Source organism: Lissotriton helveticus, chromosome 4_1, assembly GCF_964261635.1.
Source record: "Lissotriton helveticus chromosome 4_1, aLisHel1.1, whole genome shotgun sequence".
NCBI lineage: Eukaryota > Metazoa > Chordata > Amphibia > Caudata > Salamandridae > Lissotriton > Lissotriton helveticus.
The window spans coordinates 1,099,785,486-1,099,801,901 of record NC_136063.1 but is presented as its reverse complement, the minus strand read 5'-3'; positions in this window follow the sequence as shown (position 1 = coordinate 1,099,801,901).

Here is a 16,416-nt window from a genome sequence, read left to right as displayed (position 1 = left end):
CACGTTTATGGATGAGGCCGGTGGCCACTCAAACCATAAATCAAAAAAGTGGTATAAGTATCACTATTTGATCAGTGGTAAGGCCTAGGGCCTTGGGAATCGCTGGGACTACACTGGATTAACAGCAGTTAGGACGGGAGTAGCCCGCGGGATTCGGGTGCAGAGCTAAAAGCACACGCATGCACCAATGCAAAGTCAATGGTGCGTAAAAGTTATCAAGTTACAGTTTTAGGAGTCTTCCAACTGGACTAGAAGGACAAAACTTTAGACTTAGACACTAGAGGTATAAACCACTACAGGAGCACCGAGGATGTCCTGGAGTGGATCACGAGCTGTCCCACAAAGGTTCTCGCTGTCGGCAGTGTCGGCTTCTTGATCGGAGTTAACAAGCCTTGGCAAGGGCAACCCACACAGGATTCGAAGATCGCTTTTTACTCGGACCAGCAAGGTCAGAGCGGGTGCTCCTTTTCAGGGAAGCGAGGGCCATTCTGGAGCAACCAAACCAGTAGTGTAAATTCTTAGGTTCGTTGGTACAGGGGCCGGTAGCTAACGGGCAAGCGACCGGACCAACGCGTCAAGCAGGAAAATGCAAAAGGGCCCCACGCAGCACTCGGTGAGTGTGGAGGGGTGAGCTTCGGTGCAAAAGCTGCTCGGGGCTGGAGCTTCTCAAACTCCAATGCACAGCTTCGAGGGAGCCTTCAGGAGCTGCACGGTCAGCGCTTTGTAGTTTTTCCAAGATGGCCGGCCCCACGCTTCAGGTCGCCTCCACGGGTCTCAGCTTTGCATAGACTGTGGATCGGGCTGTTGGAAGGCAGGAAAACTGGGTCTTGTTGATCTTTGTTGCTCGAGTTCTGGCAGGGAACTGCAACAAAGCAAATGTTGAGGTGCTGGATGGTGCCTGTTTGCACAGGGTGGTCACTCCTTGACCACAAGGGAGATTCTTGTGTCTTCTACGTCGAGTAGGATGTCGAAGGGTCCAGAGTTTCGTTTCATAAGTTTTAGTCAGGATAATCTGAGGTGCATCTGCACAGCTCCTACCTTTATTCCAAATCAAGTGGCTGGATTAACTGCTAGGTCCCTCCTATGGGTGGGACCCAGGAAGGGGGTGGTTACACCCCTTTTCCTTTGTCCAGTTTCATGCCAGGACTGGGGCTGGAGTGCCCCAGAACCGGTTTGACTGGAATTTGCTTGGGACCCCTTGTGTGCCCCAGGCAGTGTCTAGTTTCTTTCAACCCTCCCTGCTCCAATCCACTATCTCCTGTCTGGGGTGGTGTAACACCTCCCTGTGACAGGAAACCCTTTGTCCAGGCCTCCCCTGCCAAGTTTCAGTCGGCAGCAGGAGGTCAGACTTGTGTCGGGGCAGCAGCATCCATTTTGTGATGCTGAGGCTCTGGTTAGGATTAACCACGTTTAAAGCAAAGTAACATGTCTTCTCCCTCTAGAAGGGTGGAATGCTACCCCCGTCGCCAGAACTGGTGTGCGGGTAGTATTCCAAAGTGTATGACACCAAACACGACATGTTTTGATAAAGCCAAACCAAAGTTAGCAATAACCGCGAGGATTATAATGCACTTAAGAGTATATGGTATGGCAGTATCACTGGAACAGCAGTACGGAAATGGTTCCGACCACTGCAGACAGGCTCAGCTCATGCTAGAGCACCATCTCACATAAAACCAAGCACTCTGCCTCCAGGATTGTTAAGGCCTGCCATAGGAGTGACTTATAGGTATATATGTGTCCAGATATAGGTTTAGATATAGGTATACTATATCTAAGCAAGGGGTGATTACACCACCTTGCCCCAGCTGAGTGATCAGCCAGTTGTGTCGATTTAAGTACCAGCCAGGGGTGGCAAAAGATATGCTGCAGCCCCTGGTAGGCCTTGGATGCACCTATGCCCTGGGCACCTATAGTGCTCTGTACTGGGGCTGATAAGGTGTCCAGTACCAAATTGGTGATGCACCTAGGGTACATGGAGTCCATTTAAAGAGAGAGCAGATAGCCTGGGACCCTGATTAGCAGGATCCCAGGCCAACTAAGTCGAAAACCAGCTAAACACTAGGCAAAAAATCTGGGGTAACCATAGTCAGGTATCCACCCTCCTACACTCAGTGACAAAAGGAACTATCAAATTATTGCGGGGACCTCACAAAGGAATTACAAAAAGAGATAAGAACCATGGTTGACCAAGCTAAAGAACAAAAATGGATAACCATAAAAGAAGCAGAATTTCTGATTAATGATGAACCAAGAATCCAATATTTTTACACGATTCCCAAAATTCATAAGAAAAGAACTTGATCCACTGGGTGTCCTATAGTTTCAGGAATAGAGTTGGTACCAGAACCGTTGTCCATCTTCATTGACTGGTTTGTAGGATCTTTAGTGTCTGAGATGCCTTTGTATGTCAAGGACACAAAACCTCATTTGAACATTCCTAAAGATATAAAGTTTGATCCAGCAGAAAAGATATTGATGGGAATAGACACAGAGTCCCTCCATACTAGCATACCATAGGATGAGTTCCTTAGGGCCATCAAAGACTTATTGAGACACAGGAGATGGGATTGGGCAGCACCAATCGAATTTATCATGGCTGGAAATTAAGAAGAACTATTTTGAATTTGAAGGAACCCAATATGAGCAGAAACACGGATCATCAATGAAAAGCACCTTCGCCCCTAGTACAGCATGCTCATATGTGGTCCTTTTTTAACAAGAAAATATCGGGAAAAACAACCCTTATTATGGGGAAATAAAACTCTGGGGACAGTACATAGACAATGTCCTTGTCATATTTTAGGGCACAGCAACAAAAGCAGAGACATTTCTGATTTGGCTTAATACACAAAACCAGTTCTTAAGGTTTACTATGACAGTGAGTAACCAAGAATTCCCATTTCTAGATCTACTTAGAAGACCTTTAGATGGGAGACTAACCACGAAGCAGGAGAGGGGTTACCCCCAAATAAATTATAAAGCACTCCTTTAAAAGGGCCCAATATTATAATAGAGAGAGCATATTTGAGAGCAAGAAGACTGAGAAGATATATTTATAGAGCGCAACATTCATCCATAAAGGATATCATGGAGCTAAGGAAAGCACATCTTAGTGAGGAGTTCAGAGGGGGAAGGTTTCTAGGTAACAGGTCAAGCCTTAGGGAACAGATGCATTTTTAATTTTTTTCTAAATGCCATGTGGTTGTCGAAGAGCTGAAGTTCAAGTGGGAGTTCGTTCCAAAGTGTTGCAGAAAGATAAGAGAAGGAGCGACCCTCCATTCTGGACCTCCTGATATGTTTTGTTATCCCCCGTGCCTGGAGACGCGACCTCAGGTTCCGAGAGGGTACATAAAATTCAACTCTATCTTGAAGGATTCTGGGCCCCAGGCAATGTAGAACCTTATGTGCATGACTCAGCAGCTTGAATTTGGCCCATTGTCAAATATCAGGGGGGGGGTTCACAGACTCCGCTCAACCAGCCGCACATAAAAACGATTTGAAAAAGAAATTATATGCAATCACTAATGGTTTAGTTAGGCTTAATAACAACTTAAAATGTCCATCTGCTGTAGGAATAATGAAAGTAATTCAAGCATCGCTCATCCCAGCGCTCAAATATGGGCACCGAGTTTTTCCCAGAGCCTGCTCGGAAAACTTAGAACAGGCTCAGTGTATGGGTTACAAACAAAATCTTTCAGTTACTGAAATACTTACTCAGGGCAAGACTCAGACTGGAATTTGGGCTGGTCAGACAAGCTCTTTACACTGAGGCAGATTTTCTTAAATATTACATCTGCATCTTAAACGCGCCGGAAAACTCATTAAAGGCCTGCCTTAGACATATTTTTGAGAGAGTAGGGTACCAATGGAACAACCAATTATGAAAGCTCTAGCGACTACAGAGAAAATTCCATCAGCATTAGCACTGACTTCCGTCTCCTATACAATCTGGAAAAGACCATAAACAAAATAGTGTAATTGGCGTCATTCCAGCAAGACCAGGCCTTATTAAAAACAACCAGTATCCCAGCACCGTTAAACTCCTCGTATCTGGTAGACAAACCCCAGCCTTATATCTCTGCCTCCATTGACTGTAAATCTCAAAGAGGTATCATCTGCATGCGAACGCTGGCTCTACAAATAGCAGATTTCAATGGAGCATGGGCCAACCAGAAAAACGGAGTAACAGGTAGACTATGCAACTACAAAAATTAATCATGGTTGCATCTCCTGTGCTGTTGCCCTTCCATGGCAGGAGAAAGGAGGATTTTATTCAGGGAGCTTTTACAGAGAAGTGGAGCACACACCTGCTTAGAGGCTGTGGCGAAATACTTTTCACACAAGGATCCCTCCAACTTTGCCCGTTGTGGGAGATTCGTACAAAGACTTTGAGATGCCCTACACCCTCACCCTGGACCTCCGCATCGCCCCCCAAAATCCAGAAATTGATGACGGACTTTATAAAGACACAGGGAGGTAAACAAATCATGCCACAGCCCTGATCTTCAATGGGACTCAGTAATATAAAAGCAAGCTTGTAGCAGGAGTCTACAGTAATCATATAACACTGGTATATATTCCCAAATTAAGTATATCAGCAAGGGACCCTTCATCTGCATAGTATTTATGTCAGTTTTTAAAGATTTTAAATGGGGTGTGGTCTTTCCTAAACATTTCTAAGTAAACTATAATCTGCCGCTTTTTAAAAAAACGTTCACGTTAGCTACAGATCTTAGGATTTCATGAAGGACCAACAGCACAAAGCATATGCACTTTAACAGCAGACCTAAAAACTTTTAATGGTCTTCAGGGAATCTGGTCTCAAATGTAATTCCTGATTTAAACATGTGTTTTGGCCGGTTCAAGAACTTATTATATGCAATGGTTTTAACTAACTTATGCAAATAAAAAATTACTTACTTACTTAACAGGCATTAATATACAGGGGGCGTGGCTACGATGCCGCCGAGTGTGGACGCCTGAGCCTTGAGCTCCAGGCTGGTCCCAACGTTTATCCTAATCGCTGGTCCCCCCTGGCCACGCCGCCACCCGGGATCTCTTCCTACCCGTCGCGGGGCATCTCGGCGCCGGTCTGGTACGAGTTGGGTCCCGCGATCGCGGACACCTGGGGACTTTGGCGGACACCGCGGAGCCAGCCGCCGGCCATCTTGGTTGGGCCTGGGTATCACGGCAGATCCCCGGCCTCGATTATCGTGAAGCCGCCGGCGGCTCCACCGCCGTGGGCGCCCGGACCACGGCGCTGACGGGCTCCTCGCCCCGATTGTGGGAGATCCCCCACGGAGCACCCGGCGGGTGGACGAAGGAGCGCTGGTCGCCAGACAGGGGAGTGCAGGGCGGCTACTACCGCGGCGCGGCTGGACGGGGAATCCGGGGGCGGAACGGCCATCGAGGGTGAGAGGCGCTGCAGATCACCGGCGCTCGGCTGCTGAGAGGCCCCTGGGACCGACCATCACCCTGGCCCCCGGGGCGCTGGGTTGAACACGGACTGGGTGCGCAGTGGCGGCGGATCGGGCAGCCTGATGCCTGTGGTGATTGTGGGGGTCTGAGACTTTCCGGGGAACCCGCTGTGGCCCACAGTCGACATTGGCAGCGGTGATCTCGGGGCCACCTGTGGAGTGTGCGCCGGGGGGTGCCGGCGGTGCTGCTGGCTCCCTTGGGCGGTCTTTCAGCCCTAGGTGGGAACCTGGACCCTCCCTGCTGCTTTTCTGGACTTTCGCCTTGGGCCCTGCCGGCTGTCGAGAGTGGCCTGGAGCGGTATACGGGCCTGCTGGTGGTTCGGGCTGGGCATTGCTGGATCTCTGGCCAGAGGGAGTCCTATTGGGGGGCTGGGGTCTGGTGAGGCCTGCTGGCTGCCTCCCCCATCTTCCTTTTGTTGCAAAGTGAGACCCCGCCTTATTGCCAGGCTTGTTGGTAGTGACTGTGGCCGCCTTTGCTGGGCACGCCAGATCGGCCCTACGGTGCTTGGTGAGGGCACATTCGCCGGCAGGCCTACATGGGGAAGCCGCGGAAGGTGACGGGCGCGGTGCCGCCGGACCACGTGGAAGAGTCACCTGACGCACCAGATCTGCAACAGTCGGGTGACCAGGCGACTGGTTTGCAAAAGCAACAGCAGGACCAAATTCTTAAGGCCATAGGGGACACGAGAGAGGCACTGCGTCACGACATTGCCCAGGTTTCCACGGGCCTTGGCCTTCTGAAAGCGGACCATAACAAGTTGGCTGATCGTGTCAAGGCAGCGGAGCTGGTGATCGGAACACTGGAACCGGCCCAGAGGGCGTCGGATGCCACGTTGGAGGACTTAACCCGCAGGGTGCAGCAATTGGAGAGGAGGGCGGCGGATGCAGAAGGGCGCAACCGGCGCAACAATATCCGCGTGGTGGGCCTGCCCGAAAATATTGAGGGGGATGACATGGTCGCATATTTGGAGGCCTGGCTGCGGGCTGTGGTGGTCCCGGAGGGTTTGACGTCTTTCTATACTTTGGAACGAGCTCATAGGGTACCAGCCCGTCCTCTTGCCCCGGGACGCCCACCTCGCCCTGTGATAGCTCGGCTGCTCCATTTCAGGGACCGGGACATCATTTTACGACAAGCTCGGCTGGCTGGCCCCTACAGGGTGGACAATGCCTCGGTATCGATATTCCCTGATTACTCCCAGGAAGTCCAGCGCAGCCGTTTCTCTTTCATTGCCGTCAAAAGGGCTCTCCGAGATGAGGGGGTGCAGTACTCTTTGCTGTTCCCGGCTCGCCTGAAAGTGCTGGTGGACGGAGTGGCGACTTTTTGCGATTCCCCGGATGATGCTTGGCAATGGTTGGAGCGGTACCGAGCGGGCAAGGATGGCACTGGGGATTGGACCGGGAGTGCCGAAGCTCGACCGCGACCGCGTAGGAGCAGGCGTAATAGGAGAGGAGGACGGAACAGGAGATCGCCTTCGGCCTCACAAACGGACCAGGAGAGGAAGGCCGCCCTGCAAGCGGTGTCGGACATTTCCGGAGCGGTGCCCGAGAGTCAGGTGGCGGACTCTGGTTCTAGGCTGGGTTCGGACGAGGCGGAGCCGGGTGGTTCGGATGAAGCTTCGGACAAGGACACTGGGGATTTGCCTCGGATCACCCCGCAAACAGCTGATGGACTGCTGGATGAGTGACTGCGGGCAGCTGAGTTATGGACAGTAAGGGGGTGTGCTGAGCTTGAGGGGTGGCCTATTGAGGGCGGATTGGGACTTGTTTTTCTGACTGGGACCGCGGTGGTGTTCCGGTTAATGTGGGTGGTGCCTGATTTCTGACCTGCTTGCTGGGTGGTGGCGTTGTTGGGAGAGGGGTGGCGGAGGCCTACTCCTACTTGGGATCGGCCTTTTCTGGGGTGACGGGTTTAGGCTCACAGACCGCTGGCGGGGAGTCACCCCCTCGATCTCACATAACTTGTGAGTCTCTGGTATTCCCGGAGTTTCCCCCGTACTCGGGGGTTGGGTTTGGATGGGTGACAGCTGTTTGATGCCTGTTCTGGGGATGGGTGGGGTGGGAGTTGGTTGGGGCTGTTTTGGGGGTTCTGCATTTCTGGGGATTGTCAGTGTGCCGGAGGGACAGTGGGGGATCGGCCTTTACTGTATGTTAGATGATGGCGGCTAGGTTGGACTTGAAGTGCGTTACCTGGAATGTGCGGGGGCTCAACTCTATGAGGAAAAGATACAAAGTGCATGCGTATTTGGTTCGGAGGGGGGTTCAGGTAGCCTTTTTGCAGGAGACACATCTGACATTGGCGGAAGGGCAGGCGCTGCAGCGGCGTTGGAGGGGGCAACTCTTCTATACTACTTACTCCGCGCACGCTAGGGGGGTGCTGATCTGGGTCCGGGCGGGTGTCCCCTTTCAGTCACTGAACACTAGGGTGGACCCGCAGGGGAGGTTTGTGGCAGTGTTGGGGAGGCTGGATGGCCGAGATGTTGCGCTCTGCTGTGTCTACGCCCCTAACTTTGATCAGTCTGCGTTCTTCTCTGTGTTATCCAACCGGTTGTCGGACATGCTGGTGGGCACGGTGTACATGGGTGGGGACTTTAATTCTGTGGCAGATGTTGAGATGGATCGTTCCCACCCTCCGCTCGCCCAGTCGGTGGTGCGCAGAGTGGCCAAGGCTCGGAGGGATTGGCAGGATCGGTGGGGGCTCCAAGACGCGTGGCGGACGTGTCACCCTACGGATAGGGATTATTCGTTTTACTCGGCACCGCATGATTTGCATGTGCGCCTCGACACCTTCCTGTGCTCGGGCGGGGCCCAGGAGCTTACGAGCGACTGCGAGTACCTGGCTCGGACCATATCGGACCATAACCCTTGCCTGCTCACGGTCCTTTGGACCAGGCAGAGACAGCCGGTTCCTACATGGAGGCTGAATCCGCTAGCATTGGAGGACCCGGTCTTCCACGCTGAGGTGCAGGACTGCGTTGAACGTTATTTCCTGGAAAACTCTGGCACGGCGTCCACGCGAGCGGTGGAATGGGACGCCTTCAAGGTGGTGGTGCGTGGCGCTTGCCTTTCGTCCTCGTCGGGGGTTCGACGGACGCTGCTGGCTGATGTGACGCGGGAGGAGGCCGCACTGCGGCAGGCGGAGAAACATGACCATGGGGCAGACGGAAGTAGGGAGGCGGTACTGGTAGCCCGTGAGCGGGTGGCGGTTCAGGTTGAGAGGCTCCGTTGTCATGACTATCGGGAATATATGGCCCGAGCGCATGCAGAACGGGATCGGGCCGGCTCGCTCTTGGCATGGTTGGCCTCTCCTGATACTAGAGGAACGCCGATTTTGTCACTGACCGCTCCGACGGGGGGCCTGGTCCACTCACAGCAGGAGATAAACATCCAATTCCGGGATTACTATGCAGACCTGTATCGGTGCAGGATGACTATCTGCCCGGCGGCGCTGGATGCCTTTCTCGAAGAGGCCCAGTTGCGACTACTGGATCCGGAGCTGGGTGCAGCGTTGGGGTCTGCCATTACGATGGGGGAAATCAGAGCGGCTATCAAGCATATGGCTAGGAAGAAAACGCCGGGTGGGGATGGCCTCCCGGTGGAATTTTACACCGCGTATGTAGATCTCCTGGCCCCTCGATTACACCAGGTCTATGGGGAGGCTTGGGAGCAGGGTAGGTTGCCGGCGTCTGCGCGGGAAGCGATCATAGTCCCGCTGTTAAAAAAGGGTGGCCTCCCTACAGCTAGGACAGCGTACCGCCCGCTATCAATGCTCACGGTGGACTACAAGGTGCTGAGCAGGATCCTGGCGACGCGACTGACCGCCCATATGTGCTCTTTGGTGCACCCGGACCAGTCGGGTTTTATTCCTACTAGGAACACCTCGACTTGCATACGGCGTCTGATCAGAGTCATGGATGTTGATGGGGCAGGCCCCGCGGGGCGGCCGTGCTGTCGGTGGACATTGAAAAGGCGTTTGACAGTGTGGAGTGGCCTTATTTGTTCAGCGTGCTCCTCCGGTTTGGGTTGGGGGAGGGCTTCGTCCGTTGGACGAGGCTGCTGTATGAGTCGGCCACTGCTAGGGTTCGGACGGGGCGCACCGTGTCCGCGGCCTGCTCGGTGGGACGGGGCACCAGACAGGGTTGCTCCCTGTCCCCGCTCCTGTTCGCCTTGGCGATTGAGCCATTGGCGGCGCGGGCTCGACAAGGAAGGTACTTTGAGGGGGTGCCGTCGGGCGGCAATTTGCATCATATCTCCTTGTATGCTGACGACCTTTTGATATACCTGGCCGATGTCGATGCGTCGCTGACGGGAGCGCGGGCCTTGCTCCAGGAATTCGGGGCCTTATCGGGCCTCCGGGTTAATTGGTCTAAGACCTGCCTCTTCCCCTTGAATTCCCGTTGCGCCCCTCCGGTTATGCTGGATGGCTTGCGATGGGAACCGGACTGCCTGCAGTATCTTGGAGTGTACATTTACCACACCCCTTCGCTCCTTTACGAGGGGAATGTGGGTAGGGCCCTGAGGGGCATCAGGGGCAGCATGCGATTTTGGCGCGTCCTCCCGCTGTCAGTGGCGGGGCGAATTGCGTTGCTGAAAATGGTGGTCCTACCGCGTCTTCTGTACTTTTTCCGCACGTTGCCGGTGTGGGTTCCACCCTCCTTTTTCCAGACTTTGAGGTCTGAGGTGATAGGTTTTATCTGGGGCACTGGTAGGCGGCGCATTGCCCTGAACACTTTGCTTCGGTCCCGGGAAGAGGGTGGCCTGGCAGTGCCAGACTTCGAATGGTATTACTTGGCTGCCCAGCTTCAATGGCTCACGCAGGTGGTGGCGCGGGAGTTTAGAGGGCCAGATGGACCGCAGGGGCGGATTGTACAGCGCCATATCTTATCCTTTATTGTGCTCCAACAGGAGCTTCGACTGGAGCAGCTGACTCTTGAGGAACGCACTCTTCGACGGTGCTGGCTGCGTAGCCACAGGCGGGCGGGTTGTCGCGTCCCGTATGCACCGGAGATTCCTTTGGGCATGTGTACGGCCCTCCCGCATGGCGGGGACTGGTCGGCGCTTGCCGACTGGGAGGACCTCGGTGTTCACATGCTGGGAGATCTATACCGAGACGGCATCTTGATGTCGTTCGGCGATCTGCAGGAAGCCTTCGATCTACCGCGGGGTGATTTTTTGTTACACGCGGCTTTGGTTGCGGGGATCCGGAAGCGTTGGAGGATGGGACTAGTAGAACCCCCCACGTCGCTCGGCTGCCAGTATGTCGTGATGGCGGCTGGCACATATAAGGCCATTACATGCCTGTACCGGAGGCTGGCGCTGTCCGATCCTCCCCCCCTTGACGGGCTGCGGGAGCGTTGGGAGGTCGACCTGGGTCGACCCATACCGGAGACGACCTGGCCTCAGCTTGTGCGCAGGGCCTGGAAGGGCACCCGTAATGTTCGGTTCCAGATGGTTCAATATTACACACTTCATAGGGCGTACTGGATACCTGCCAAAATTCGACGGATCTTTGGAGGTGCGCAGTCGTTATGCCCGCGTTGCGCCGCAGAGGACGCGGACTTTGCACATATGTTCTGGGCATGTCCAGGGCTTGGCGCATATTGGTCTGAGGTTGTCGCTTGCCTGAACACAGTTACGGGCCGCCAGGTGGATGTAGATGCAGGTGCTTGCTTGTTACTTTGGTTTCCCCACACTCCTGCCACTAAAATCACTAGTAAGTTCTATGATTTGGGGTTCATTATGGCCAAGAGGGAACTTACTCTACACTGGAAAGCGAGAGGGGGCCCTAACTTCCAGAGGTGGCGGAGGTGTTTTGCGCAATGGGCAACGTGTGAGGGATCTCTCCGGCTGCAGCTAGCTAGGCGTATGGCCAACGATAAAGCGCTAGAAACTGCCAGGGCGTGGAACGCGCTAGTAACAGACTTGCAGTCACTTTTGGAGGGAGAGGACAGGGAAACGAATGGAGGGATGGAGACCCGGGAGGAGGCTGTGGGACAGGGAGAGGTGGGAGCTGACGCAGCGAGAGGGGACGGCTAGTGGGGGAGCCCGAACGCGCGACAAGTACGAATTGAATGGGTTTCCGGTACCTGGCCTGCAGTAAAAGACTAATGTTGCAATGGACATCTTCCCTGGAGCCGCCGAGACCGAGAAATGAAGAGGAGCTTTGCCCGCTGACCATTAGCTGAATTATAGGGTTCTTGTAGAAACAATGAGGCACACTGACAATGGGGGGGGTGGGGGTAGAGGGGGAGGCGGGATGGTTTGGATAGGGATGGTTGAGATTGATTAATAGAAGTGTACTAACCATTTGGGACATGTAAGATAAGGAATGTGAATTACAATGGTATGTTGTATGCACAGCTTCAATAAAAACAGTTAAAAAAAAAAACTAAAAAAAAACAGGCATTAATACACACCAACAATTCCTTGGTATAGGCAAGAAGGCCTGCCTGAAATTAAGTGTTGTGATATATGTGTGCCTATTGGCTGACATCACAAGACTATTAATCAATTAATGACAGAAGACTTACAATACTAGGACGGGGCGTAATCATAAGAGTAGTCCTGATGAAAGCCCTAGAACTTTGAGGGGCCGTTCAGAGGGCAGAAACATGTTGACAAGTTTGGGTGGTAGGGTAGTAACACCCTAAGAACACCACTACATTTAGATCTTTAAACTTACCAAAGGCATCCAAGAATAAAGGGAAACTTGGCTGCCCTTCAGGTATTTTTAATATATTAAATCCTGCTAGGAATAATATTCAAAGAGTTCCCTGGAAGATGGTTGAGCCCACCCTGATTTATTGGGACCAGGGTGATCCCCAATGATGAAGCATACATGAGCGTCTTTAAACATCCCTATTGGGCTGACTTCTCTTCAAAAGAAACAGGTTCAAATGAATTCAAGATGGTAGTAGTATACTTTTTTGTGGCAAATTAGTGATTTTGCAAGGCTGTATTCTATGATTCCCAAATACATCAGTTAAGAAAATCTCTTTCTTCTCCCCACAACGTAAATGCGAGTAAAAAGTATGGATATAATGAGGTTGCTCCTTTTTTTGAAAATGTGAAACATTGGTCTTATTTTATGGATTATATTTGTTTTAAATGACAGGGTTCCGAGGAACAACTGGATGAATATTTACCCCGACTATCGGGGGGATAGCAATATGAGATTTAACTCCTTGCCTTGGTTCCACCAAGCGTATTAGGAGTTTCCTCTATGCCATGGTTTACCTGGCAGTTCCTTCTCCATGTAAACCCTGGCGGAGAGGAAACAGAAGGGGCCCTGTGGATGCACACAGCAGGGCACAACATGAGCCCCCGCGTGCATGGACACCAGTTCATTCACGACATGGACGTTTTAGTCCATGCCGTGCAGGAACTGTTTATGGCGTTCCCATTGCAGTTCTTATTTTTATAGGCACTGCCGTGGGAACGCCAAAAAAAGCCCACCAGAAAGGTGGAAACTCCTAATCTGGCGGGCAGCCTCACCACCGGTTTGGCGTTGCGGCAGACTTGGTGCTGCACTGCAAACTCTTAATCAGGCCCTAAGAGTCAAAAGCAAAATATACCATTTGGATAGATTCTTCGACTTTTCGAAACTACAACGGATGATGAGCATTTACAGATTTTAAAAAGTAAATTACAGGAGAGAGGTTACCCCCAAATAAATCATAAAGCACTCCTTTAAAAGGGCCAAATATTATAATAGAGAGAGCATGTTTGAGAGCAAGAAGACTGAGAAGGTATGTTTATAGAGCACAACATTCATCCATAAAGGATATCACGGAGCTAAGAAAAGTACATCTTAGTGAGGAGTTCAGAGGGAGAAGGTTTCTAGGTAACAGGTCAAGCCTTAGGGAACAGATGCATTTTTTATTTTTTATAAATACCATGTGGTTGTCGATGAGCCGAAGTTTAAGTGGGAGTTCGTTACAAAGTGTTGCAGAAAGATAAGAGAAGGAACAACCCCCATTCTGGACCTCCTGATATGTTTGGTTATCGCCCGTGCCTGGAGGCGCGACCTCAGGTTCCGAGAGGGTACATAGAATTCAACTCTATCTTGAAGGATTCTGGGCCCCAGATGATGAAGAAACTTATGTGCATGACTCAGCAGCTTGAATTTTGCCCGTTGTCTTACTGGGAGCCAGTGGAGCGTCCTCATACACTCAGATGCTGAGCTGTACTTGCTCTTATTGCACACCAATTTGGAGGCCGCATTCTGGACCAGCTGTAGTCGAGAGAAGAGATAGTCTGCCATGTCTACAAAAAGAGCATTCCCGTAATCCAACCTTCTAATAAGTAGGGTTTGGACAAGGGTTCTTCTACACTCTGTAGGGATCCATCGAAAGAGTCTTTTTAGCAACTTTAGGGTAGCAAAGCTTTTCCCAGAGTTTACATACGTAATCCTACATGGTGAGTGCACTGTCAACAAGATGTTTTTGCAACTTCTTTAGGGGCAGGGTCCTTGCCACGTGAAGAGGGCCACCAAGTTGCATTCCAGACAAGATTTGTTCCCCAAACAGTAGAATCTCCGACTTGTCTGCATTTAACTTCAGACAGTGGTCGGACATCCATGCTGCCATTTCTGAAAGACAGCTAGTGAGTCTGATCCTAGTGTCTTCGTGTTCATCAAGAGCAATCATCAGTTGGGTATCGTCTGCGTAAGAGCAGGTACTTATACACCATTTTTCTCTGATTTTGGCTAGTGAGGACATGTAACATTAAAGAGGGTAGGGCTCAATGAGGCTCCCTGTGGCACACCATGCTTAATTGGTATTGGAGTTGAAGAAAATGCCCCTAACTGTATAGTTTTGTTCAATTGTTCAAAAAGGAATGGAGCCCCTGAAGGGCTTTAGAGTGTAGGCCTTTATCATACAGGGTTTTCACCAGAAGGTTGTGAGAGGCATTAACGAAAGCCGCCGACAAGTCTAACAGGATCTGGGTGACGACTCTGCCCTGGTCAACCACACACCTGATATTATCTAGCACTGTCAAAATAGTTGTTTCTGTGCTATTATTAGCTCTGAAGCCAGTTTGAGAGATGTCCAGGAGTTCATTAGATTCAAGGTAGTTAGTTAATTGCCTATTTACCAGTTTCTCCGTCACTTTGGATAGGTAAGGAAGCTGGGATGCGGGCCGATAGTTTGCTGGGTTTAGGACATCAGTACACGCTTTTTTTAGTAGGGGGACTACCGTAGCTTTTTTCCAAATCTCCGGGAATACCGTGGTGCGTAGAGATTGGTTAAGTATTTGTGTAACATAGGGACATATGGTTTGAGCAATCCGGGAAAAGATAAAATGGGGGCAGGGGTCTAATGGAGACCCTGATTTGATCTCAACCATAGCTTTTTCCACCTCCTTTTCTGGAAAGGGGTCGAAGTTGCTAAAATGGATTTGGGCATCAGGATTTGGATTTAAAATTTCCTGATCCAGGTCTTCTGGTAGTTGCTGCTCCTTAAATTAGGAATAGATCATCGCAATGTTTTCGGCAAAGAATCTGCTGATAGCCTCACAGCCCTCAAGGGACGGTGCCATGGTTTGAGACAGGCTTGCTGGGTTACAGAGCTCTAACTATTTTGTAGAGTTCTTTTGGTAAACTGCTATTATCGTTCACGCGTTTTCCAAAATATCTCTTTTTGGAGTTTTTGATGGCGTTATAGCATCTCATTTCCATCTAATAAAACTGTCTATCCATATCTAATTTGGACAGTCTCCGCTTGTGCTCAAGAGTTTTGCACTTTCTTTTCAGGATCTTAAGGTCTGTTGAATACCATTTTTCTGATTTTGTTCTAATTTGGGGTTGGTTTCCTAATTTGGGGGTGCAAAGATCAAGGGTGTTGGAAATGTCTGCCATGAGGTTTTCTACACTTATATGTACATGTGATGACGCCGGGGCACCTTGGTCATTCAAACAGAAATGGCGCTCAAATGTGTTTGGGGGTTACAAGTCTCCAAGCTCTTTTTCCCACTGTTGAGGACATTAGGGGACAGGATGATTTCAACGGGAGGCTAAGGGTGAATGAGATCAGAGTGGTCTGTCCATAATAGAGGTATTATTTCTGATATATTGGTGGATTCTATATCAGAAAACACAAGGTCCAGGATATGCCCAGCAATGTGTATGGGTTCCTCAATCCATTGTTGTGAGAAGTTGGCCTGATAGGGGATGTTTCCAATTCTGGAACCACCTGTTATCAGACCAAACAATCCCTTGTGTGTCTGGTTGTAAGTCAACCTTATTAGACAAGCTATCCTAGGGGTAGCATGGACTAAGCAGCCTAAAGGCTTAACTTAAGAGGTCGTGTTAAGCGAGCTGTTTTACCACATACAATCCTGTAATATCAAATGAAAGGACACCACACAAGTATATATTATAAAAATATATGTATTTATTACTAAAAACAATCCCCAGTATTCTTTATGAATAAAGGGGCACAAGCGTTAAATCAAAAGCACAGTTTAAACATACAAAGTTGCACAATTATGGATGAGGGCGGGTGGCCACTCAAACCATATACTAAACAAGTGGTATAAGAGATGCCACTCGAACAGTGGTTAGGCCTAGGGCCTAGGGAATCGCTGGGAGCAGTCGGGACAAGCAATGCTGAAGTCGGGAAAGGCCCACGGGATTCGGGAGCAGTGCGGAAAGCGCACGCATGCACCAATGTTAACCAATGGTGCGTAAAAGTTGTAAAGTTAAAGTTTAAGGACACTTACGCTGAACCTAGAGGAACAAAACTTAAGACACAGACCCTAGAGATGTGTACCAGTGTGGGAACACCGGCGGAGCAAAGTTACCTCACCCACAGGAAGCGGGTGCACAGGGTCGAAGTTGAGTCGGGTTTCGTCACGCAGGCTCTTGGTGCTTGAAGCTGAAAGGGCTGCAGGCGGGGTGAAAGAGAAGTGTCCGGTGGAGTCCAAGGGTGGACTCGAG